Source organism: Schistocerca piceifrons, chromosome 2, assembly GCF_021461385.2.
Source record: "Schistocerca piceifrons isolate TAMUIC-IGC-003096 chromosome 2, iqSchPice1.1, whole genome shotgun sequence".
Taxonomy (NCBI): Eukaryota; Metazoa; Arthropoda; class Insecta; order Orthoptera; family Acrididae; genus Schistocerca; species Schistocerca piceifrons.
The window spans coordinates 185153589-185179571 of record NC_060139.1 but is presented as its reverse complement, the minus strand read 5'-3'; the positions used below and the strand labels follow the sequence as shown (position 1 = coordinate 185179571).

At 39.1% G+C, this 25983-nt stretch overlaps 1 protein-coding gene across 3 annotated transcripts in view; it reads right to left on the bottom strand.

Annotated features, from left to right (window-relative positions):
- LOC124777459 (broad-complex core protein isoforms 1/2/3/4/5-like) overlaps window positions 1-21843 on the bottom strand; it is a 65199-nt gene extending 43356 nt beyond the window's left edge. The window contains exons 1-2 of one of the 3 annotated variants that reach the window (XM_047252882.1): window positions 21737-21826; window positions 15061-15214 (exon numbers count right to left, since the gene is read on the bottom strand). The gene's annotated coding sequence lies outside the window, so the exon portion shown is untranslated. Of the gene's footprint in view, window positions 1-15060; window positions 15215-16540; window positions 16582-21736 lie in introns of those variants that run through there. The other 2 variants (XM_047252883.1, XM_047252881.1) reach the window with 2 other exon arrangements.
- Between the last annotated feature and the right edge of the window lie 4140 nt (window positions 21844-25983).

Here is a 25983-nt window from a genome sequence, read left to right as displayed (position 1 = left end):
TTTCTATACACGTATTTTCATCATTTAATACTATTACTTTGAATTTTATTTTTTTAAATAGTGTTTCCAATCTCACGAGATACGAACCGCTACTGTGTGTGCTCCGGAGCGCCAATGCTTTCCTGTTTGGAATGGTCTGCTTTAGAGTAGGTATAGAGCATTTCCTGTGATTTAAGAAGTCAAAAGTAGTTAAGTTGTCGCAGAAATGGCACCCTAACAATAACTATGTCATTACATACCATAATTCTAAGTACTACTGTACTACTGTCTATTACTATTAATTACTCATTCAAAACTTAAATATATGCGGATGCGGATAAGGAACTCGCAGATGCAGATTAATTGCTGCGGATGCGGATTAGGACCTTGCGGATGCAGATTGCACTTTTCTTATCCGCGCAGACCTCTACCTATCAATAACACTTCGTAAGAATAAAGTGCTAGTTGTGTTTCACATTAACTATATTTTCTGAATCCGTACTGGTTATTTATCAATAAATTGTTTTCTTTAAGCTGATACATAATATTCGAGCACAATATATGTTCCAGATTCCTACTGCAAATTGATGTTAGTGATAGGGGGTCTGTAATTCAGCGGATTACTCCGATTTCCTTTCTTGAGTAATGGTCTGATTTTGCAACTTTCCAATCCCTGGGTACAGACCTTTCAACGAGCGACCAGTTGTATATGATTGCTAGGTATGGAGCATATTCTGAAAGCAACCTGACTGATATACAATATGGACTGGAAGCCTTGCCTTTATTAAGTGTTTTAGGCTGCTTTGCTACACCGAGGATATCTACTTCTAAGTTACTCACGTTGGTAGCTGTTCTCGATTCGAACGTTGGAGTATTTACTTCATCTTATTTTGTGAAGGAATTTCAGAAATTTAGTAACTCCGCTTTAGTGCCGCTGTTGTCAATAACATCACCATTGTTATCACACAGTGAAGGTATTGTTTGCATTTTGCTGTTGGTGTCAGTGTGCTTTACACATGATCAGTCTCTCTTTGGGTTTTCTGCCAGATTTTGAGACGGAGTTTCATCACAGAAACTATTAAAAGCATCTCACATTGAAATTTGCACTAAAGTTCAAGCTTCTGTAAAACTTTGCCAATCTTAGGGATTTTGTGTTCTTTTAAATTTCGCATGCTTTTTTCACTGGTTGTGAAATAGTGTTCTGACCTATTTTGTGTACCGTGGGGGGATCAGTACCATCTCTTATTAATTTATTTAGTATATATCTCTCAACTGCTGTTGATACCATTTCTTTGAAGGTAAACTACATCTGATTTATGCTTACATGTTCAGACGGGAAGGAATGAAGACTCTCTCTTAGGAAGATGTCACATAAATTTTTATTTGCTTTTTAAAACATAAGTATTTTCTGTTTATATCTGGTAGGTTTGGATGTTAGGGTATTCAGTCTAGCTACAATAAACTTGTGGTCACTAATTCCTGTATCCATCATGATGCTCCTTATTTGGTCAGGATTATTTGTTGCTAAGAGGTCAAGTATGTTTTCGCAACCATTTACACTTCGACTGGTCTCCTGAACTAGTTGTTCAAAATAATTTTCTGAGAAGGCATTCAGTATGATTTTGGACGAAATTTTATGCCTTCCATCGACTTTAAACATGTATTTTCTCCAACAAATCGATGGTAGAGTGAAGTCATCACCAACTATAATTATATGAGTGGGGTACCTACTTGATATGACACTCAAGTTTACTTTGAAATATTCAGCAACTGTATCATTTGAGTCAGGGTCGATAAAAGGAACCAATCATTAATGAATTCCAGTTGTCAGATATAGAATCTACCCATACTAACTCACATGAACTATCTACTTCAATGTCACTACAAGGGAAACTACTTCTGATGCACATGTATAACAAAGAAATGCAATCTTGAGTTTAAAAAGTGTTAGAACCAAGAAATTTGCATAGGTATGCCACATGAGTAGTATGTTATTGTAGAAAGATGTATGTATAGTTCAAGGTTTCAATTTATGAGTTGAAACTTCTGAGGTTCATTGTTAGCATTTTTCAGTTTTGTAGGTGGTCTGATGAAAACAAAATTTCGTGAAGAGTTTCTGGACTAAAGTTAGAGAAGTTTACCTAAATGCATACTTTTTTTCTAGTATTTGTTGAATTATTGCGGCAGTTCTTCTTTTAATGATTTCACATTATACAACAATGTCATGAGACTGTAAATGTGATGGGTTGGCAGTCTTAGAATTGCTACATGGCAGAATAGTGGCCTACACAAAGTTTGTGCCTTGACACCACACATTAACATGAAAGCGTTTTTCTGGATTAGGATTTTTTTATACATCTAGTTCCGTAGTACCAAACTGAGGAGCAAATCTTCAAGGTCATGAAACGTGCCAGTACATGAAATTACAACACAGAAGTAATAATAGATAAACTAAAATGTTTATGACCCTCCCCCCCCTCCCCAAAAAAAGGACAATCCATATGTATATGTAAAGGCAATCATCAGTATAACAGGAATCAGCTTAATTTTTCCAGGAACTCCTTTACAGAATAGAAGGTGTGACCCATGAGGAAACCATTCAGTTTTGATTTTTCATATATAAAAATTATTATTTGTGTTATGCCCTTGGAGAGTGCATTGAGACTAAACTTCATGTCCATTCCCCTGTTTTCTCTTTACATTCTGCCCAAACTTCCCTCATTCATGTGCTGTGTTTCTGCTTCCATTCTTTGGTCCACTTTAGAACCTGCGTTCTCTTTGGCTTCTCTTTCTTCCCGTTTGCCCAGTGTAGTGTTCCTTCATCCTCTGGCTGTGTTCTTGTCATCTCTGCTTGGTCCATTGTGTTCATTTGTTGTGTGGTGTCTCTTGTAGTTTGTTTCTTCTGATCAGGTTCCTAAGGAGTGTTTTGTTTTGTATTGTTTCCTGTGTGATGTTGAGTTGTTCAATGTTACTTCATTCACCCATGTCATTTCTCACTTCATTCATCCATTTGTTGTTTATCCTTGTGCTAACCCAGTCCAACATCTGTCTCGTTATCCTATTTGGTGCCAGTCTGCTGAGGTGTCCATAAAACTGTAGTCTATGTTTCCTAATTTGGTCTGTTATTTCCTCTGTGTGTTCATATAGTTCTTTAGCTCGCCTCTTTATCCACACCCCATCTTTTTGTGTCACCCTGAATATGTTTTGTTCGGTCTTCTCTATCTGTTTGATTCATGTCTGTCCTTGTACTACTGTGGTCTCGGCTGTATATATATAGACACACACACACACACACACACACGTGTGGAATGTTTCCCTTTATATATATATATATATATATATATATATATATATATATATATATATATATATATATATATATAGAGGGAAACATTCCACGTGGGAAAAATATATCTGAAAACAAAGATGATGTGACTTACCAAACGAAAGCGCTGGCAGGTTGATAGACACACAAACAAACACAAACATACACACAAAATTCTAGCTTTCGCAACCAACAGTTGCTTCATCAGGAAAGAGGGAAGGAAAGGGAAAGACGAAAGGATGTGGGTTTTTAGGGAGAGGGTAAGGAGTCATTCCAATCCCGGGAGCGGTAAGACTTACCTTAGGGGGAAAAAAGGACAGGTATACACTCGCATACACACAGATATCCATCCGCACATACACAGACACAAGCAGACATTTGTAAAGGCAAAGAGTTTGGGCAGAGATGTCAGTCGAGGCGGAAGTACACAGGCAAAGATGTTGTTGAATGACAGGTGAGGTATGAGCGGCGGCAACTTGAAATTAGCGGAGGTTGAGGCCTGGTGGGTAACGAGAAGAGAGGATATGCTGAAGGGCAAGTTCCCATCTCCGGAGTTCTGACAGGTTGGTGTTAGTGGGAAGTATCCAGATAACCCAGACGGTGTAACACTGTGCCAAGATGTGCTGGCCGTGCACCGAGGCATGTTTAGCCACAGGGTGATCCTCATTACCAACAAACACTGTCTGCCTGTGTCCATTCATGCGCATGGACAGTTTGTTGCTGGTCATTCCCACATAGAAAGCTTCACAGTGTAGGCAGGTCAGTTGGTAAATCACGTGGGTGCTTTCACACGTGGCTCTGCCTTTGATCGTGTACACCTTCCGGGTTACAGGACTGGAGTAGGTGGTGGTGGGAGGGTGCATGGGACAGGTTTTACACTGGGGGCGGTTACAAGGGTAGGAGCCAGTGGGTAGGGAAGGTGGTTTGGGGATTTCATAGGGATGAACTAAGAGGTTACGAAGGTTAGGTGGACGGCGGAAAGACACTCTTGGTGGAGTGGGGAAGATTTCATGAAGGATGGATCTCATTTCAGGGCAGGATTTGAGGAAGTCGTATCCCTGCTGGAGAGCCACATTCAGAGTCTAATCCAGTCCCGGAAAGTATCCTGTCACAAGTGGGGCACTTTTGGGGTTCTTCTGTGGGAGGTTCTGGGTTTGAGGGGATGAAGAAGTGGCTCTGGTTATTTGCTTCTGTACCAGGTCGGGAGGGTAGTTGCGGGATGTGAAAGCTGTTTTCAGGTTGTTGGTGTAACGGTTCAGGGATTCCGGTCTGGAGCAGATTCGTTTGCCACGAAGACGTAGGCTGTAGGGAAGGGACCGTTTGATGTGGAATGGGTGACAGCTGTCATAATGGAGGTACTGTTGGTTGTTGGTGGGTTTGATGTGGACAGACGTGTGAAGCTGGCCTTTGGACAGGTGGAGGTCAACGTCAAGGAAAGTGGCATGGGATTTGGAGTAGGACCAGGTGAATCTGATGAAACCAAAGGAGTTGAGGTTGGAGAGGAAATTCTGGAGTTGTTCTTCACTGTGGGTCCAGATCATGAAGATTTCATCAATAAATCTGTACCAAACTTTGGGTTGGCAGGCTTGGGTAACCAAGAAGGCTTCCTCTAAGCGACCCATAAATAGGTTGGCGTACGAGGGGGCCATCCTGGTACCCATGGCTGTTCCCTTTAGTTGTTGGTATGTCTGGCCTTCGAAAGTGAAGCAGGTGTGGGTCAGGATGAAGCTGGCTAAGGTAATGAGAAAAGAGGTTTTAGGTAGGGTGGCAGGTGATTGGCATGAAAGAAAGTGCTCCATCGCAGCGAGGCCCTGGACGTGCGGAATATTTGTGTATAGGGAAGTGGCATCAATGGTTACAAGGATGGTTTCTGGCGGTAACAGATTGGGTAACGATTCCAGGCGTTCGAGAAAGTGGTTGGTGTCTTTGATGAAGGATGGGAGACTGCATGTAATGGGTTAAAGGTGTTGATCTACGTAGGCAGAGATACAGAACGTAACAGCCTGGAGGATGTTTCCAGAATGAGATTTTCACTCTGCAGTGGAGTGTGCGCTGATATCAAACTTCCTGGCAGATTAAAACTGTGTGCCGGACCAAGACTCGAACTCGGGACCTTTGCCTCATTCTGGAAACATCCCCCAGGCTGTGGCTAAGCCATGTCTCCGCAATATCCTTCCTTTCAGGAGTGCTAGTTCTGCAAGGTTCGCAGGAGAGCTTCTGTAAAGTTTGGAAGGTAGGAGATGAGGTACTAGCAGACGTAAAGCCGTGAAGACGGGGCGTGAGTCGTGCTTGGGTAGCTCAGTTGGTAGAGCATTTGCCCGCGAAAGGCAAAGGTCCCGAGTTCGAGTCTCAGTCCGGCACACAGTTTTAATCTGCCAGGAAGTTTCATTTTGATAATATTTGTTAGTATTAGTAATTTATTCATCCAAGGATAATTTTACAATGATACAGGATTTGTCAACTAAATACAAGGAAAACATAAGTGATATATACAGAAACATATATTCAGTGAGTACAGACGATTGGCTGTAGCTTGTTGAAGGGATCACCCTGGCATTTACCAGAAAAGAAAGGATTTACAAAAACTATAGAAAACCTAAATTAGGATGGCTGAACATAGCGTGAGCATCCAGTCTCCTAAAACTGAGGCCAGTTTCTTAACAAATGCACTACCTCATTCAGTTATGTACATATATACTGGGAACGAGTCACATTAATAACACTAAAAAGTAATTATACACTGTTTATTTAGTCTCTTTGTACTTTTCCCTTCTGTTCTACCTGTCTGAGTGAGATATCTAAATCAGCAAAATGGTGAATTTTTGTCATCTCTTTCACCTCCTTGGGCAAATTATTATACAACTTTAATCAGTGAAAGAAAATGCTGTTTAGGGTTTTTTTCTTTGTTTGTTTTTCCTTGGTAAATGTTAGTCCAAACTGGATCTTGTCCCTTGGTCTTGTATAGAGATATTTGTGAGATGCTAATGTTTTTCCTGATGTGCACAACAGCTTGGTCACTTGACACAGTAAGGGTACCCATTCTATTTTTAAATATTTGTTTACAATGATCCCAACTACTGTTAATTGTTGACTAGTTTTTCTACTTTTTGGAAAGTGTTTCCACTTCTTATGCACTTGATCTGCAAAAATGAATCTCTTAATTAAGAATTGAGTGTCCACTGGAAAATTATGTTGCCACAAGGAACTGGCTGTTCAGATAAATTTTTGGCTTGCAGCTGGTCAGCATACAGTGCATTCCATGATATTTCAATGCTGCACCTGTGACTCATCCTCAAGTGAGCCATCAAAGACTGACAAAGACAGCTTTCATTATGCAATACGTAGCACACTGTGAGTGTTCTGCACATGCATCAAAATCAAGTTGACAGATGGACCACACTACCCAGCAGCAAGTGGAACCATGGAGCTAAGTTGTTCTCTGCATTGCCAGTCGCCGTGGCCATTGGTGCACGCCTTAGTCTTTTATTAGTGCAAATTGTGGAGATGATTGGGTTGCATGCAATGTCTGCCTGTTAGTCACTATCATGGTTCATCAGATTTTCTGCAAGGAGTATTTTCATGGCTTCTTTAATAATGGAGTCCCAAAAAGATCAGAATCATTGTTTTAGTGTACTCCAGTGGAAATACAATGTTTGGCAATAGCAGATTTGCTTGGTTGCAAAAGGTGAGTGCAGTGTTGATGTTCAGTGTAAGTCTTTCATGGTGTTTGTGTGTTTGTGTGTGTGTGTGCTGACCTGTGTGCGCCATACCACCATCATTCACCCATATAACCACAATAAGGAAGAAAGGGAGACAACCATCTTTATTTCCACAGTGAACCAAATATGAATGATTGGAGGTGATGAAGAAACTCCATTAATTTATCTTCTCCATAAGAGCACTCTATGAAAAGCACTCTCCACGTAATTCCAGTTGATTTAAGGGCAGCTGATTCAAGTGCTCTCTCCTTGAAATCCTCTGTAAAAAGGTTGGTCATAAAGGGAGGCTGCCCATGATGACACAGTCAGTGTGCTCAAAATATGCTTGATCGAACATAAAATAGGTAGAAGAAAGAGCGTGCCAAAACAAAAAAGTGATATCCATGTGAAATTTATTGCCAATTATGGCCAAAGAATTTGCGAGTGGGATGTTTATAAAAAGTGACACCACATCACAGTTAAATAAATGGTTCAAACTGCTTAGACAGAGAACCCCCCCCCCCCCCCCCCCCCCAGTCTACTGGTCAGCCGGTTGACAGATGTGATGTGTACATTTGCCCACCAACAGTCTCAGCAAAGAAGTGATATACTTGGCTAAATCACATGTAGGATCTCCAGTGTCACTCACTATTGGACTTTTGGGACTTCATTATTAAAGAATCTGTGGGCATAAGCTAGGCAGAAAACCTGTGAGCTACAATAATGGCTACCAGTCTGACAGTGCATGGAACTCCATCTCCATGATTTTCTCTAATCAAGGATGACAGAGTGTGTCGATGGCCACAGTGAGTGGTAATGCAGAGGACAGCTGAGTTCCACAGTTCCACCAGAGTGTGTGCTGCCGCCGGGTAGCGTGGTCCGTCTGTCAACTTGATTTTGACACATGCAGAATACTCACAGTCTGCTATATATTGTGGAAGAGAGGATATGTTAGTCAGTCTTCCAGGGCTCACATGAGGATGACTGGCATGTGTCCAGTTGAAATATCATGGAATATATTGAATGAGGAGCAGCTACAAGCCCAAAATTTGTTTAAACATTCAATTTGCTGGGAAAATTTTAAAATTCACGAGAAACTGGTCGTTACACTTTGATGATAATGACATTCTCTTTGCCAATACCTTGTGTGTTCATTCCATATTGACTGACAATCAATATTTGTACCTAAAAACTTTGTATTTGCTACGCAGTTTACAGAAATATCTTTTATGCTTAACATGACAGTGTTATTTACCCTCTTTAGGCTAAAATTCATATTTGTTTTCTTTCTGTTCGGTGTTGATTTATTATATGCTGCACAACTGAACACATCACTGATGGTTTCATTGCCTTCTCAACCAGAAGTTCTGATGTTATAGGAGGTTTCACCCTGAATTTTAAAAAATATCAGAAGCCTTAGACAACTCTAAAAATAGTCTTATTTTTCCAGGTAACTCATTGTTTATTACTTTTCAGAAGGATGAGATTAGGGAAACTGGTCTGTAGCTTTTCAAATTTTCCTCATTGCCTTTCTTTAGTACTGGCACAGCTCATGTGTCTTTTAAACACCCGGGAAAAATAGCTAACTAAAAGACTCATTTATTAGATTTGTTAATGCCCTTGGCTTTACATATTGCATAGTTCACATCAGCTCATGCTAATCATAAAATCAGATTAGTATCTGATGGAAGGAAAGTCAAAATAGGTCTACCTCAGGGTAACAATATTACGAAAAGGAAAGTTGCTACTCAATATATAGTGGAGATGCTGATTCGCAGATAGGCACAAGAAGAAGACTGTCACAAATAAAGCTTTCAACCATTAAGGCCTTTGTCAACAACAGACGAGAGTGTCTGTCTTATTATTTATTCTTTACTTTTATCCCTGTGACTTCTCGCCAGCTTTAGTGAGTTTTTATCTTTCACTATCATTGATTTTCTCAGATTTCTTCTTCTTTGGCAATACAGCCCTTTTCCTGTCTTCAGTCATCCTCTACATATGTCCTAACCAATGTATTATTTGAGATTTGATAAATTTCAGCCTTGTACAAGCTCTTGTATTTCATGGTTGCATCTCACACTCCAACCTTCTGCCTCTCTCACAGGCCCATAGATTTTTCATAAGATTTTTCTTTCAAATGCTCTTAGGCTGTTACTGTCTGCTTCTGTCATTGTCCATGTTTCTGATCCATATGTGGCAGCAGGTCGCACAAAGGAAGAGTATACTCTCAGTTTAGTTTTCCTGTAATTAGAGAGTTCTTGAGTATCTTTAAGTTTGCATAACAGGCTTTGCTTCCTGCTTGTATCCTTTCTCTAATACATTGTGTCATACTATTATCATAGGTTAGGAGGACACCTAAATAATGGAAGCATCTGTCAGCTATGAAGCATTTATCAGAGTTCTTCAGGTTCTGTGGTGTTCTTCTAGCTTCAGAATTGGACATAACCAAATATTTTGTCTTGCTTTCATTTAGAATAAGTCCAATTCTTGTTCCTTCTGCTTCCATTTGTCCATATATTTCTTTAAACGATGTTACATCCCTTGTCACCATGGCAGTATCATCTGCATATCTGGCTGGACATCATCATTATTGTTGCTCTTGTATCTATTTTTTGTATGATACTATGCAACAGAGGCTATCACCCTGTTTCACTCCATCCTCGAAGTCCAACTGCATGGTCATTCTGTTATTCACTTTTAATTTTGTATTCTTCATTGTTAGCTCAATTAACTTTCTCAGTTTATCACAGATGCCCAATTCTTTCAGCTCTTTATACAATGTTGGTCTATTAATACTATCGAAAGCCACGAACAGGAAGGGAAGATCTATATCATATTCATATAATTTTTCCATTATTTGTCCAACAACAAACAACTAGTCAGATGTACCTCTGTTTGGTCGGAATCCACATTAGTATTCTCCGAGTATATTTTCGGTGCACTTCTTTATACTTTCGTTCAGCACTCCAGAGAAAATCTCTATAGTTTTCACAATTGAGCTTTTCTCCTTTCTTATATATTGGGCATATTATTCCAGTACTCCACTCCTCCAGCATGCTTTCATTTACCCATATGTTCTTTATTAGTCTAAATATTTCATGCCTTAGAAGTTGCCCCCCTGATTTTATTAGTTCTGACATGGTCCCATCTTCACCAGGTGCACAGTAATTTTTTAGTTTATTTATCACTGTTTCCATTTCCAGCATTGTTGGGTTTTGTGCCTCATCCCTTTCAATTTCTCTTGCCTCTGTGTTATCTTCCTGTTCCTATGTTCCTCTTGGGGCCTGATCTGAGTTTCTGTTGAGCATGTCTTCAAAGTATTCTGCTCATCTCTGCAATATTGTTTGTTCATCTATTATCTCGCCGTTTCTGTTTTTGCATGTATTTTGTTTGGGTTGAAAATTTTTTCTCATCTTTCCCATGGCATGATAGAATTTCTTCGTTTCATTCTGTTCTTTAATTCCTCTATCTCTTTAAACTTTGATTTCAGCCATTCCTTTTTTTGTTTCTAGCATATTCTTTGGGCATTGGATCTTAATTCTATGTACACCTCCACATTTCTTCTTGTTTCTCTCTGTATCATTCTCAGTCTCACTGCATTTTTACGTTCTATCACTAGCCTGCATTCATCATCAAACCACTCATTTCTTCTCATCCTGACTATGTCTTCTGTTGCCTCTTTCAGTGCTTCCTGGATCTTAGTCCATCTCTCTTGGATTCCCATTGTTTCCTTGCTGGGAGTCAGTGCATCTCTTGACTTATACTTGGTATGCTTTCACAACTTCTGGATCATTCAGTTTTCTGTGGCCCAGATTGTAATTTTCTCCATTCCAGGTTTAGATGTTAGAGATAGGTTCTCTCTCACTAAAGCTTTCACAGCACAGTGGTCTGAATCACAGTTAGAGACCCTACAATTCCTCACATTGATGCCTGACGTGGCATGTCATGCCTTTACTAACATAGTCTATTTGATGGACTACTCCACTTACATTTGATTTCCATGCTATAAGAAGTATTATTTTGTGTGGGAAACATATGCTCCTGATAATTAGATTATTTCTAGCAGCAAACTGACGTAACATTTCTCCATTCTCATTACTTTCTTCGTGAAATGTGTATCTCCCAGATACTCTTCCATATTCACTTCGCCCAACCTGTGCGTTAAAATCTCCCATAACTAAGAACAGACCGTACTTTTGTACTTCACTTCATGCACTTTCTAGATCTTCATAAAACTTTTCCTTTGTTTCTTCTTCTGCTTCCTCTGTTGGTGTGTATGCAGTTATTATCGTTATATTTCTGAATTTCACTTTCACTCTCAGTCTGCTAAGTCTTTCATTTATGGTTTCAAATTCAAAAACACTGGTACCAACCTCTTTTGTTATTATGAATCCCATTCCGGCTTGTCCTGTTCTGTCTGGTCCACTATACAGCAGAGAATACAGGGGCATATCTATCTGTCCTTGTCATCTTATTTCTTCTAGCACTACAATGTTGTACTTCATGATCTCATCAGCTATTTCTTTCGTCCTTCCAGGTTTCAACATTGTTTGTGCATTCCATGTTACTATTACCAAATCTTTTGTCATTTTTCTTTGCCGAGGTCATGTTTTTTGTCACACATCCATCATCTGAGGCTTTTGTTGAGGTTATGTAATATGTCGGTTTTACAGCATGTTATTGGCCCCATGGCCAACCCCCATCTTGGAGGACCTGGATTTCTTTAGGGTTTACTCCACTAAGGAGGTTGGCTTTCCTATGCCTACAGAGCCCGCCTCCCCCCCCCCCATCCCCTGCCCTGTGTTGCAAGACAACAATCGAGACCAGTCCAGCTTGGGCGACCATGCCAGTAGCTGCACTACCGCTGGCATACATCTCGGCGCTTCATTGAGGCACACAAACCCTCCCGCCCCTCACTGAAGGTGCCTATGATAAGGTGGTGTCCCCTGGGAGGGAGATTTCTTCTTGTTTCCCCCTTTTACATCCGTTTCATCCTTTTCATGAATTTTCACATGTATTTAGGTGTATGTTTGCAAAAAAATGTTTGGACACAATTCTACATTATTTATGTAATTTTTCACAATTTTTTCAGCACCATGGATCCTTGCTCCTTCCATCTGCATCAATACAGAATAATTTCCTTATACCTAGCCAGATCCCAGTCCCACTGTCCACCACCTCTACAACAACCTTCAAACCTCCCCCATGTCCCCTTATAGCTGACAAACCCTGTCTCTCAGACCAACTACACTTACCGCACCTTCCAAAACTCCCTCCCACCACTCCTGCATTGTTGCTTGGCTTGTGGAATCCTCCTCAACGGCCTTATCATCAAATTACCCATCTCTGGCTGCCACCCCTCCTTCCGTAATGAGGTCCAACTGTTCATTTCTGCCAATTCTTAGCCCTCACCAACATAGGCCTGCAAAACCATATCAACCAAGACCAAACCTCCTTACAGTACCTTCTCTCCATCTGCAAAATTCTGCTATGCAATCCCAAATTCCTGGAACCCATAACACACATTGAAACTCTGAAGCTTTTGCTCTGCAGGAGCTTGAGCAACATGCACAATGCCACCTCAAAAAGCTCTCCATCCTGCTCACTCCCTACTCCTGCCTTCCTGCTCACTTCCTACTTCTGCCTTGGGGCACCACTGTCCACCACCTCTACAACAACATCCAAACCTTTCCCATGTCCCCCTATAGCTGACAAACCCTGTCTTGCAGACCTACTACACTTAGCCCACCTTCCAAAACTCACTCCCACCACTACAAAGAATCCAGATTCTAAACAGACCCGTGACACAATCATGAACCTATCCTCCAGAAGCTGTAGCCCAACAGAAATATCTGTCCTTTCCAAAGGCCTCACCTTTTGCCCCACTCCCAAATTCAATCATGGCTGTGGTTTCAGTTGCCTGAGACTGTAGCTGCGCGCGCGCGGGTGTGTGTGTGTGTGTGTGTGTGTGTGTGTGTGTGTGTGTGTGTGTCGCCTATTATTGGCGAAGGCCTTAATGGCTGAAAGCTTTATTTGTGACAGTCTTTTTGTTGTGCCTATCTGCGACTCACCATGTCCACTATATGGTAACAACTTTCCTTTTCATAATATTGCTACATTCCATTATTTGATTTCTACCTCAGGGTAGTGTGTTAGGCCTTCTTCTGTTCCTTATTTATATAAATGACACACATACCTCAGGAACGGCAGCCAAGATCATGTGGTTTGCAGATGATACTAGCGTGATAGTGGGTGATATTAAGGAATCTCTGTCTACTACAACCGATAAAGTCTTCAATTCCATGCATACATGCTTCAGTGCCAAAAGGGAAGAAGAAAAAAAAACTATACACAATTTGGGAAGCTGAATCAAAAGCATGCTCTCTGTTTGGCACTAGGCATAAATGAGTTAGAAAGGGTATGGAGCACAAAACTTTTAGGAGTGTATGTTGACAAAGATTTAAGCTGGAAAGACCATGTAACTAATATCTCCCAGAGACTCAGCCCTGCATGTTTTACTCTGAGAATTATTTCTAAAGTTTGCTCCTCAGATGATTCTAGAATGGCCTGTTTTAGTTACTTATGAGTCTTGTAGCTAATGAATAGTTCTCTGGGATACAATTTACAGTTGATTAAATGAAAGTTTTACATTACAGAAAAGGACTCTCTGAATCTTCTCACATAGACTGGCTAAGGCCCACTGCAAGCCCCTGTTTAAAAAAGTTGTATTTGTTTACTGTACCCTCCTTGTACACCCACAAATGCGTATCGATGACAAAAGCTAGACTTGATGAACTGCTAAATGAATCCGATTGCCACAGTTATAATACTTGCAAATGTGGTCCTTACATATAGAACAAATCAGAACAACCCATACTCAAAGGCACGTGAGCCACTTTGGTGCCACTCTTTATAATGCACTGCCAACATACATAAAGAAGTTGCAGGCAGAAACAGCTTTCGGATCAGTGTCAAAATCATTTCTTATTGAGAAGTTTATGATGTAAATGAATATGTGAGCCTATAGGGTTACTAGGGTTTCTTCTATTTCAGATGCAGTGTAATACACTTCTGCCGAGAAGAATTGTGAATTGTAGTTTATTTGTCTCATAACGAACATAATCTATGAACATTTAATTCAGCCACAGCAGACATGTCAAACTGCGCTAAAATTTCGCCATAAGCAAAGAACAGCTGATGTTAACAAACAGCATAATAATAATAATACAATTTTATTATATATACATACAAAAAATATAACACTTAATTACCATTTGCTCAAATAATCGTTTCATCCTCTACGAGTTCTTCCATTGAATAGTAGCATTTCCCACAGAACCTGCTGTAGCCTTGTTTTTAAAATTTCTGGCTTAATATTAAATATGTTTTTGCCCATTAACTTGTTATATATGGTCATCCCTGTATACAGTGGAGTCCGTGCATACTGGTGTTCCCCTAATTGCGATGGTTTTAGTGTCTGAAGGTTTTCAAGTGTTTGTGCATTTTACTTTTTAGCAGTGCTACATAATGTGCTCGTATGCATTACTTCTTTAAGGGGTGTTTTATATCAAAGTTAAATGATTTGCTTATTAGGCACGTTGGTCTTTTCTGCAGTGTTATGTAATTTATCTGTTTTCACTTTTCAGTAGTGTTTTTATTTTCAAAGTTTCATGTCCATTGACTTATTTATTGTGCATGTTGTACTCACAATGTAGATGATGTATTTTGGGATTCCCCTTTCAATCGTGTACCAAGCAAGGTGGCTCCTTCAGTCTTAACATATTGGATCCGCATTCGGGGAGCCTGGGGTTCACCCTCCATCTGGTCACCTTGACTTGAGTTTACTATGGTTTCCCCTGTTTCTAATGAAAATGCTGGAATGGTTGCTTTACTTAGGCCACAGAGAACCTTCTGCCCTATCCTCGCCTTATCATATACTATTTTGTTAATTTTTTGTACATATTATTTCTGTTTTGTTTCTGACATGGCTGATACCACTGCAATAAATGGGCTATTGACAAATAAATAAATAATAAATTGAATGCTAGTTATGCATGCCTTCAGAATAGAGGCTGGTAACTCATCCAGGCTGGATGACTTCTTAATTTTTGTATTGTTCTTCTGTCTTCTCTTTTGCAGGACACCACACTGTGCTGTCTATACATTGGGTGCTACACCTGCCTTAATGAAATTTTGCTGTAGCTTCCAACACCTGAAAAATGTCATTTATACAATTTTCTAGTTTTTATGGATTTCCTATTAACCTACTTCTATCTTTGAATTGCATGTTATTGTATTTGTGTGTGCATTTTCTTTCCTCAGTTTCTCATTTTATGACAACCCACACTACTATTACTTTTTTGTATATAATTTTGCCACTAAATGGTGGAAAGTAGGGTATGCTTCTGGGGAAAGGTTTTATTAATAGCTCAATGTTCTAAGTTTTGGAAGTGTAATCATCTTGCAGCTAACAAATCCATGCAGGATTAAAATACAGTAGTGTCCATATTTCTCATGAGGAAGACATAGTATGTGTTATTTCCTGTCCAGGAAAATTTCAAAATCGTTTTCCATTGCTCTAGGGGCTGTAGTCTGTGTATCCAGTAATAGAAAAACATTGTACAAAAGCTATGGGTTTTTAGCATTATTGACTGATGATTGATCCAGTATGTAAAACAAGTGTAAGCAACACATCACTTTGAGACTCTATTATTTTACTTTGTTATTCTGAGACTGTGCTCCAACAAATGATGTTCTGTTTGTCATTATATTACTCTTTCCGCCCATCAGTAAGTTGACAGTGCATCAAAATTCCTTGCCCCATCCCCGCCTCCCAACTTAAGCAGCATCCTTGGAGTGTGATTTCTTAAAAAAAAAAAAGAGGCTGATCCACAGGTACTTCTGCGCTTTTAAGATGAGAATTTAAAGCACAGGTATCTGAGAGATTTGGCATTAAACAGTTTAATTGATAATACAGTACCCAGAGCATCTGTTCTATCTCTCTGAATGGATTTGTTCATTACAAAATAACACTTGCTGCAGCCAGCCACGGTTTTCTTTTATTTATTACCTGTACTATTTATTTCAGGAAATAATGTTTATTTTCAAGTGCATTTTCATGCATAATGCCATTTGTATGTGATGTTTGCAGTGTGTGTGTGTGTGTGTGTGTGTGTGTGTGTGTGTGTGTGTGTGTGTGTGTGTTAGATTAGATTTACTTTCATTCCAACAATTGATCCGTAATGAGGAGGTCCTCCAGGATGTAGAACATGTCAGAAAAACAACAATACATGACAAATATTTACAACTCAAACAAATAAGCTAATGTACCATTCCACAGGTCCCAAGTGGAATGATGATCATTTTTTAATGAACACTATATGAAAGAATCTTTTTACAAATACTAACGCACTGAATTTAAAATAATTTTTTTAAATTTATTTATAAGGTAATAAATGAGTAATACAACTACTATAATACTTATTTACGAAGAACACATTATTGCACTGAAATGGTGCAGAAGTTAGATTGTACTTACACACACATACAAATCAGCTGGTTCTACTGAGAAATTCATCAATGGAGGAGGAGGAGGAGGAGGAGGAGGTGGCCACCAATAAATCATTAAACTGAATTTCATTGGTTGTTAATCTTTTTATGGCTGCTGGCATGTTATTGAAAATGTGTGTTCCTGAATAATGCACACCTTTTTGTACAAGACTAAGTGAATTTAAATCCTTGTGAAGATTATTCTTATTTCTAGTATTGATTCCATGAATTGAGCTGTTGGTTTGAAAAAGTGATATATTTTTAATGACAAATTTCATTAAAGAATAAATATATTGGGAAGCAGTAGTTAGTAACCCTAGTTCCCTAAACAGGCTTCTGCAGGATGTTCTTGAGTTCACACTACATATAACTCTTACTGCACGTTTTTGTGCCCGGAAAACTTTAACTTGGCTTGATGAATTACCCCAAAAAATAATCCCATATGACATTGTGGAATGAAAGTAAGCATAGTATGCCAGCTTTTTCATTTCTATATCCCCAATTTCTGACACAATTCGCATTGCAAATAGAGACTTGTTAAGACTCTTCAGCAGTTCTGTGGTATGCTTTTCCCAGTTGAATTTATTATCAAGCTGTAATCCCAAGAATTCAACACTGTACACTTCTTCTACCTGCTTGTCATTGTATGTTAGGCATATACTCGTGGGACACCCCTTACAAGTTCTTAACTGCATGTTGTTTTTTTTTTCAAAGTTTAGTGACAAGGAATTGGCTAGGAACCAGTGATTAATGTCCACAAATATTTTATTAGCTGATCTTTCTAAGACTACACTTGATTTGTTACTTATTGCGTTTGTATCATCGGCAAACAAAACCAACTTGGCATCTCGTAATGTTACTGATGAAAGGTCATTGATATACACACGAAAAAGTAAAGGCCCTAAAATGGGACCTTGTGGGACCCCCACATGTAATTAGTTCCCAGCTGGATGATGCCCGATAGCTTGATAGATGTCTCTTTCCTAACAACACCCTTTGTTTCCTGCCAGATATATAAGGTTTGAACCATTTTGCAGCATTTCCTGTTACACTATAATATTCTAATTTAATTAAAAGGATATTGTAATTTACACAGTCAAATGTCTTTGACAGATCACAAAATATACCAGTTGGCTGCAATTTTTTGTCTAATGAATTAAGCACATTTTCACAGTAAGTGTAGACAGCCTTCTCAATATCAGAACCCTTTAGAAATGTGCACTGCTTCTTTGACAGCATGTTATTTGAGATAAGATGGTTATAAAGCCGATTGTACATTACCTTTTCTAAAATTTTTGAGAATGCTGGCAAAAGTGAAATTGGACAGAAATTTGATGCTATTTCTTTATCTCCCTTCCTAAACAGTAGCTCAAATCAGCATATTTTAACCATTCAGGAAATATTCCACTGATAAATGACTGATTACACAGATAGCTTAATATGTTATTTAACTCAGAATCACATTCTTTAATTAGCTTTGTTGATATTTCATCATACCCACTACATGTTTTTGGTTTTAAAGATTTTATGATGGACATTATTTCTGCTGGGGTAGTGAGGGTCAAATTCATATTATGGAAGTTACTTGAAATGTCTGTTCTGAGGTATTCCATAGCAGCATCTACAGAACCTGACAACTCCATCTTTTCAGTAACAATTATGAAATGTTTGTTAAAAAGTTTTGCAACACTATACACAACTGTCACCAATGTATCATTTACTCTAAATGCTATTTGCTCCTCTTCATGTCTGGTTCTACCAGTCTCCTCCTTTGCTGTATCCCATATTGTCTTTATTTTGTCTGATATGACTATCTTCTCCTTGTAATGTATTTGCTTTGATGTCCGTATCACAGTCTTTAATATTTTGCAGTATTTCTTGTAATGCACTATAGCATCAACATCGGAACTGTTTCGGATTGACAGATAGAGTTTTCTTTTTGTTTTACAAGATAACCCTATTCCTTGAGCAATCCATGGCTTCTTTGTAGACTTTGCTCTAACCCTGGTAAGTTTTTGGGGAAAACAAGTGTTCAAATAAGGTAAGCACTTTATAAGCAAAAGTGTTATATTTTTCATTCATGCCATGAGCACTGTAAACATCAGTCCTGCGAATGTCTCTGAGGAGTGTCCTAAAATAATCAATTTTTGGCTTATTGATTACCCTCTTGAGCTCAGATTTAACAGATTTTAGATCCTGTTCAGTATTAACATTTAACAGAAGGAACTGCATATTATGGTCTGAGAGGCTATTGACTATTGGTTTTGTAATATAATTTTATTCATTGGACTTTTCTATAAAGATATTATCAATGGCTGTTTGTGAGCAATTGGCTACCCTAGTGGGAAACTTTACAGTGGGAATTAAGTTGAATGAGTGTGTTACTAACTCATTTAAGTTCTTATTGGGAGAGTCTTTAAAGGAACCTACATTGAAATCACCATCAACCAGTATTTCTTTGTTTTTGGTTGTTAAATGGGCCAGTACAGCTTAATTTTATGAAGGATTTTTTTGTGAAATTCTACTTCTGTTGCACATGCTTCCATATGCTGTTCTAGGGAAAATTTATGAATGTCTATGTTCTTAAATTTATGATAGTTCCTGATGAATGTGGCAACTCCTCCTTTCTCCATTTCTGATCTACAAGAGTGAGATGCTAACCTAAACCCTGTAACACTTAAAGGCTCTATACCAGTGGTCACATGATGTTCAGAGAGGCAGATTATGTTGGCTGGCTTTAAGGACTCTAATTCACCTATGCAGATAATTAATTCATTAATTTTACTTCTCAGTCCTCAAATATGTTGATGCAATAAAGGTAGCTGACATTTCACATTGACTGAGTTAAAATTGGGTAGAGTTAAAATATCTGCTGACTGTTGAAAATTCTTAACCAATGGCTGTTTATGCTGATGTAATAAGCTAAAATTATGTTTTTTTGTTTCTTTCTCAAACTGAAAGTTTGTCTCAGTCCTAACCTCTCTTAAAATTTGGTTTCTTTCTGTCCTCGCTACCCTAAAAAGGGGTCTTTCTGAACCCTATAAGCACTGGTATTTTATCACTCAAGACAGTGCCTCCCCCCTTTAACTTTCCTGCTATTTTCCCAGCCAGTTTACCCTTCCCCTTCCTGTTGAGGTGAAGGCCATGCCTAGTATGATTCCAACTACTGAGAGAATCAACAGGAACCACACCAATGTGTGACCCTGCACCCAACATAAGCAACCATTCCAACTCCAAATTAACTCTCTTGATAGAAGAGTTCAAATGAGGTCGGTCATGGAGCCCAAGAACAGATACAAACTCAACACTAGTATGCTTCGATGCTGATGCAATCTTTGCCAGGTCACACTCTACACTGTACCCAGGATCTCTGTAAATACTATTCCCTGCCCCACCCACTATAACCACGGTGTCTTCCTTAGTGAACTCTTTGCAAAGTGATCCTAAATCCTCTAGACCAGCACTAGGTTAAAAAAAAAAAAAAAAATGGTGACCTGGTATTCTGATCCTAGTTCATCCTGCAAAAGTTGGCCAACACCTCTAACATGGGAACTACCTAACAACCCGTTCTTTCTCTTTACTGATTTCCCTATTTTCTTACTTTTCAATTTGCTGATGAAAGTTTGTTGTGCCCTGTCTACACCTGCAACTGCTTGAGGCTCACCTGTTTCTAACTGAAGCAATAGGTCAAATCTATTTTCAACATTCACCACAAAGCCGTCAGACAAAGTTCTAGGCCTGTTCCTCCTGTTGCCCCTTCCCACCTCTCTTTACCCTTCTACCTCCTTAACCTGCCAAGATCTCCCCTGGCCTTGTCTAACTCAGCCTGAAGGGTGGCAATTTTCCCCTCCTGTTCTAGTATCTTACTATCTCTACTACAAATCCTACAAAACCACTGATGAGTCTCATTTACTTCCCCTATTCCCATGACACTACAGTCACCCACATGGAAAAAGCTACAGCACCTATCACACCAAAGCCCCGATCTAACAATTCTATGGTGTGTGTGTGTGTGTGTGTGTGTGTTAAACATCACTCCCACAATTCACAGTTGGCTTGCAAGCTGAAAATAAAAATGTTAAAAAATGCGTAAGAGGGTAATAAGAACTCCAATACAGTTTTAGGCTTTCACAAACCAATTCTAATGGATAAAATCTCTCTTCAAAGCCATCACTTTGCACTGTCACACAAATGTCGACAGCATAAATTGATGCCGGAAAGGGAAGGCTGATTTCTATGAACACATGTAACAATCAACATGAGGGAATACTGTCCTTCAGTAGATTATCTATTTTGCCTCACTGTAAGTACCTTAAAACACTACAAAAAATAAAAAAAGTGCTTGTTTCAGAATGGAACTAGATGGTTTAATGAACTAACTGTGCTATTAGATTACACAGTTCCAGCTATTTTATTCGGTAAATTAAATGCAAAAGGGACGGCTTCAGGCGTTTTAATTTTCACCCCGTATTGAACAGCCATAGTCCTCGTATCCCGATTCTCGTCCTGACAGAGGCAAAATGATTCACATTACAAGTATCAGACTCACAGCACAATGCAAAAACCGAAGCAATAGCACGATACCACGAGAAACAGAAAGGTGTTACTTTTACCAGTTATATCTAATAAGATGATAACATATTAACCATTAATGGGTAATATGATTTTTCTAGATTAATACATATGGGCAACGACATAGAAGCGCAAAAACTGAGAAATACGTATATTTCTTTCTTTCGCCAAAATAACAGTCCACAGTGTTTCCTTCCTGTGACGTAGGGAAACAATTGTTTATCCTTTACTTAAGCGCACCCTGTGCGAAGCCAATGGGTGTGCCCGTTATAATATGCAATACAAAATACAATCATGATTTTACGCATCCTGCAATAAATCATGATAAACAAGTACTCAGCTTCTTTGCATTTTTTACATAAATTCTCAGTTGTTTGTTCATTATCTGTCGCTAACGAGTTCCCAGATATCGAACATACACATTACACTCATACAGACAAAACTTGACATTCTTGTGTAAACATAAATAAATCAGCAGTAGACATGCTGTTAAATCATTGGCTCAAAGGCACTGACAGATCCAATATAAATACTAGGGTCACACTCAGCCACGCTTTGATTCTGATCTTGATGTAAAAGTTACAATTACTGATGTTCATAGCCATTTCCTTACCTGCTATTCGTAAAAAGTTTTTTTCGTGAAAATCTGTTAATTATGTGGAACAAAGTTGGCAACCTGTCACACAAACTTGTTCAAACCTAGTGACACTCGCAACCAATCACAATTTGTGTAGTATATATCGAAAACTTTCATCGACTATAAAATATCGACGTGAGCGGCTATGTCGACTAACGACTACCAATTGAGCAAGCGTAGACAAAGTCAACATACATTTGAAAAATGGAATTGCGGTGTTATCATTTCAGTAGGACTGAAGGGCTAAATAAATAAACTAACAAACTTATTTATATTAGAAACCGATAGTTTTCGGTTCACTTAAATAAAATTAACACTTGACAAATCTAAACAGCACTTTTATGGTGGAATTCGTCATTGTTTCAAATCTGCAGTGAGTGGGTTTTCTAGAGAGATGGTCGGAAGATTTCCATTTTGTTGTAATTTACGACCCCAGAGAAAATGAGTAACTCCGTGTCTTCATAAAATTTTGCCATTTGGGGTGCCATTATTATTAATGGCTTTTTTTTTTTTACGATTAAGTCTAGCACCAAATCTCACATAGTTCAGAACATGCTCTTCTTCCAATTCATATGTTTGAAATGAAGTAATGATTTTTTGAAGAAATTGTTTCCTTTTAGCGGTGGCGCACCTTAAGATTTTGGAAATAAGGTGGGGAATGATTGTGTGGTTGTTTAGAGTATGTTAATGTACTGTGAAGGGCGTCGCAAATTATAAATTACAACTGAAGTAAACATACAAAGTCTATTGTTTGTGTCTCAAGTTAAATTACCAGATTATTCGATGGAACTATTTCTTTATTTCATTTTCATACACCAGATGATTTAAACATACAGTGTGGCAGTTTTTACTGTTTTATTTCCATTACACGTGGTGACAGAGGTGCATATAAATTTTCGTGATAGATGGACAGTACGTTCCCATCTAGGCTATGAACTATTTTAAGTGTTTTATGTGTAAGCTGTTTTATTTTCTTGACTGCTGCACCTCATTGGCAGCCATCTAAAGACCTCAGCCCACTATTATTTTATGTCTGCCTCCACCAACCTTGATCGAACAATGCTTTATGCACTTTTGTTATAGTAGCGACGACTGAATACCATGTTTCATTTCCTTCTGCAGCTGTCAGACATTTGTGTATAAATAGTGATTCATATAAGAAACCTCACTATCCACAGTGAGACTAGATGCTCAATATTAACCACTATGCATAGATATATTGGCTGCATTTCATGAATGAGGCGAGGTCTGCTGCCTTTGCAAAACTCTCTGTGTCAGTCTTTGTGCTGTATGACTCTTGCTTCCTCTGTTGCTCTCCCCAGATTTAGTTTGGATGATAGAGAACTGCAGACTGAAAAGAATAATCAGAGCGGTACAATTCTCTATTGACCTTGAGTTAAACATTGTTTAATCTCGTAGAAAGTTCATTCCAGTGGATAACTATAACCAGTTGTGACTGTTTCATCTATTTTATATTTTGCATGCTTCAGATGGCTATTTAGGCGATTCTTTCACACTGCTGGAGATGGTGGAATAAAGATGCAATGACATATGCAAAATTATAAAATAATAAGGGACACTAAATGTGAGTGATGGGCATGACGAGCTGCCTAAAGGAATAAAAAATAAAAATCTGTTAAGGAAATCTATTCATAAAACTGTAGGTAATTAGCTTTCTGCCAAATCTTTCCTCAGAAAAGAAAACAAACACACATTCGCACAAGCAAGCACACCCCACACATAAGTGACCACTCCCTCTGGCTGCTGTGTCCAGAATGCTATAGTGTCATGTCGAGGAGAGGCAACAATGTGGAGTGGGGCAGGGAAGGGTAGGGGTGCAGGGTGTGAGGAGGGAGGGGGGGGGGGGGAGGAGTTAGTGCTGCCTGACCTGATGGAGCATACAGAGACTACATGGTGTCCAGACAAGGCTGCCTGGCATAGCATTGGGAGGATTTGGAAGAGGGAGGAAGGGCCGTGGAAGAGGATACCAGCAGAGAAGGGAAAAGACCAGTGGCATTGGCACTAGCTGCCTACTACGATGAATGGCCACCACCAAACTGTAGCCAAGAGCAAAGTGGACCATTCTGTGGCACAACATGCAGCTGAACATAACATGCTTGATTTCAAAGGTTGCTTCACAATCTGGATCCTCCCCTCCACCACCAGCATCTCTCAACTGCACAGCTGTGGGCCATCCTTACAATATGTTGTCTACTACTGAAATTATCCCAGGCTCAACCTAAACTAACCTATTGCCCCCAAACCTCCACACAACAGTTTCAGCCCTCTCTGTATTATCACTTCCTCCCAATTCACATCTCCATCTAATTGTGCTCCACACTCTGCCTGCATCACCAGTCTTTTCCTCTCTGCAGTTCTCCGTTTCGACTCACCTTCCCTCCCCCCCGCCTCCCGCATTGAGTCCTGATAGGGGCCTTATTTGAGCACCATCTAGTCCTCGCATGCTCAGTTAGGTGGGGCTAACTCCTATCCACCACCCATACCCTGCTATCCCTCCCCCTTCTCCACTCTACTATGTATTTTAGCTCCCATTCATCGCATTTCAGTCTGCCCTGAGAAGCCAGAGGTAGCAGTTGTGTGTGTGAGGTGTGCTTACTTGTGTGTCTTTCATAACACAATGTTATGGAAATTACAAGACAGAGTGACTGGCTAGCATTTACCTTCACGAGCCGAGATACTTAGTGCTGGTGATACACACAGCTAAAAGTACAAAAAACTGTCCTAGCTTTCAGAACTATTAATTCCTTCCTCAAGGAGGAAAGAGGGATAGGCTGGATAAGGTTAGTAAGGAGACCTCCAGGATGAGAGGGACTCAGTTGTTGTGAGGACAAGTGGAGACAAAAATGAAATTGTAGCAGATCTGAAAATTCCTATGCAGTTTCTTGACCACAGATTGAATCAAGCTATGAATCTCTCTGTATTTATTTATGTGTTTTTGTGGCACCATTTAAACATTCAGTATCTGTAAAAAGCATAAAAGTCTGTTTAAAAAATGAAAAAAAACCAAAGATCCACCATTGGAAAATCTATAATAGTTTGATAAAATGTGTAGGAGAGGATAAATTACAATAAGACTAAAATAATGTACAATGCATGTTTAGAATTTCTAGGAAAGACAGGACAAGAAACAAAAGAATCAGAAAAGAGACTAGAACAGAAGACATAGTTAAAACTGTAATGAAAATGAAATGGAAGTACGTGTGGTATGGAGACAGGTACCAATAAAGCTGGATATATCACATTAGACAGTTTATAGGAGCAATGGGGAAGTGTGTTGCTGTACACCATAATGAATGGAAAAATCTAGAGAAGACTTTTATCCAGGATCAGATAGCTGGTAAAGACAATGCTGATGATAAGACGTTTCTCTCATATTTGTACTTGCACTGGGCAGAGAATCTAAATCACTGTCGGATACTAAAGTCTCTGCAATCTTTTGTTCAGCTGATGCTTCCATATCATAGTGTTAGATGTAAGTTGATGCACATGAGTAGGAGAAACAGGCCCATAAACTTCAGATAAAATATTAATAGTGTCCTGCTTGACACAGTCATGTTGTTTAAATATCTGGGTATAATATTGCAAAGCAATATGAAATGAAATTAGCATGTGAGGATTTTGGTAAGAAAGGTGAATGGTTGACTTTGGTTTATTGGGAGAATTCTAGGAATCTGTGGTTCATTTGTAACCGAGACTGCAAATAGGACACTAGTGTGACCTATTCTTGAGTACTGCTTTAGAGCTTAGGATCCATACTGTGTCAGATTAAAGGAAGACATCAAATCAATTTGGAGGTGGTCTGCTTGATTTGTTACTGGTAGGTTTGAACAGTGTACAAGTGTTATGGAGATGCTTCAGGATCTCAAATGGGAATAGGTGAAGGGAAGGTGACATTCTTTTTGAGGAACACTACTGCGAAATCTTAGAGAACCGACATTTGAAGCTGACTGCAGAACGATTCTGTTGCCTCCAACATAGACTGTCTACAAGATATGAGAAATTAGGGCTCATATGGAGGCATATAGATAGCCGTTTTTCCCTCATTCTATTTGTGAGTGGAAAAGGAAAGGAGATGACTGGTAGTGGTACAGGGTACACTGCACTGTGCATCATAAAATGCATTGCAGAGTATCGATGTAGACATGGATGTAGTTGAACATAATGTTTATCATGTAGCCCTTGCCCCACACCCACCTCCACCC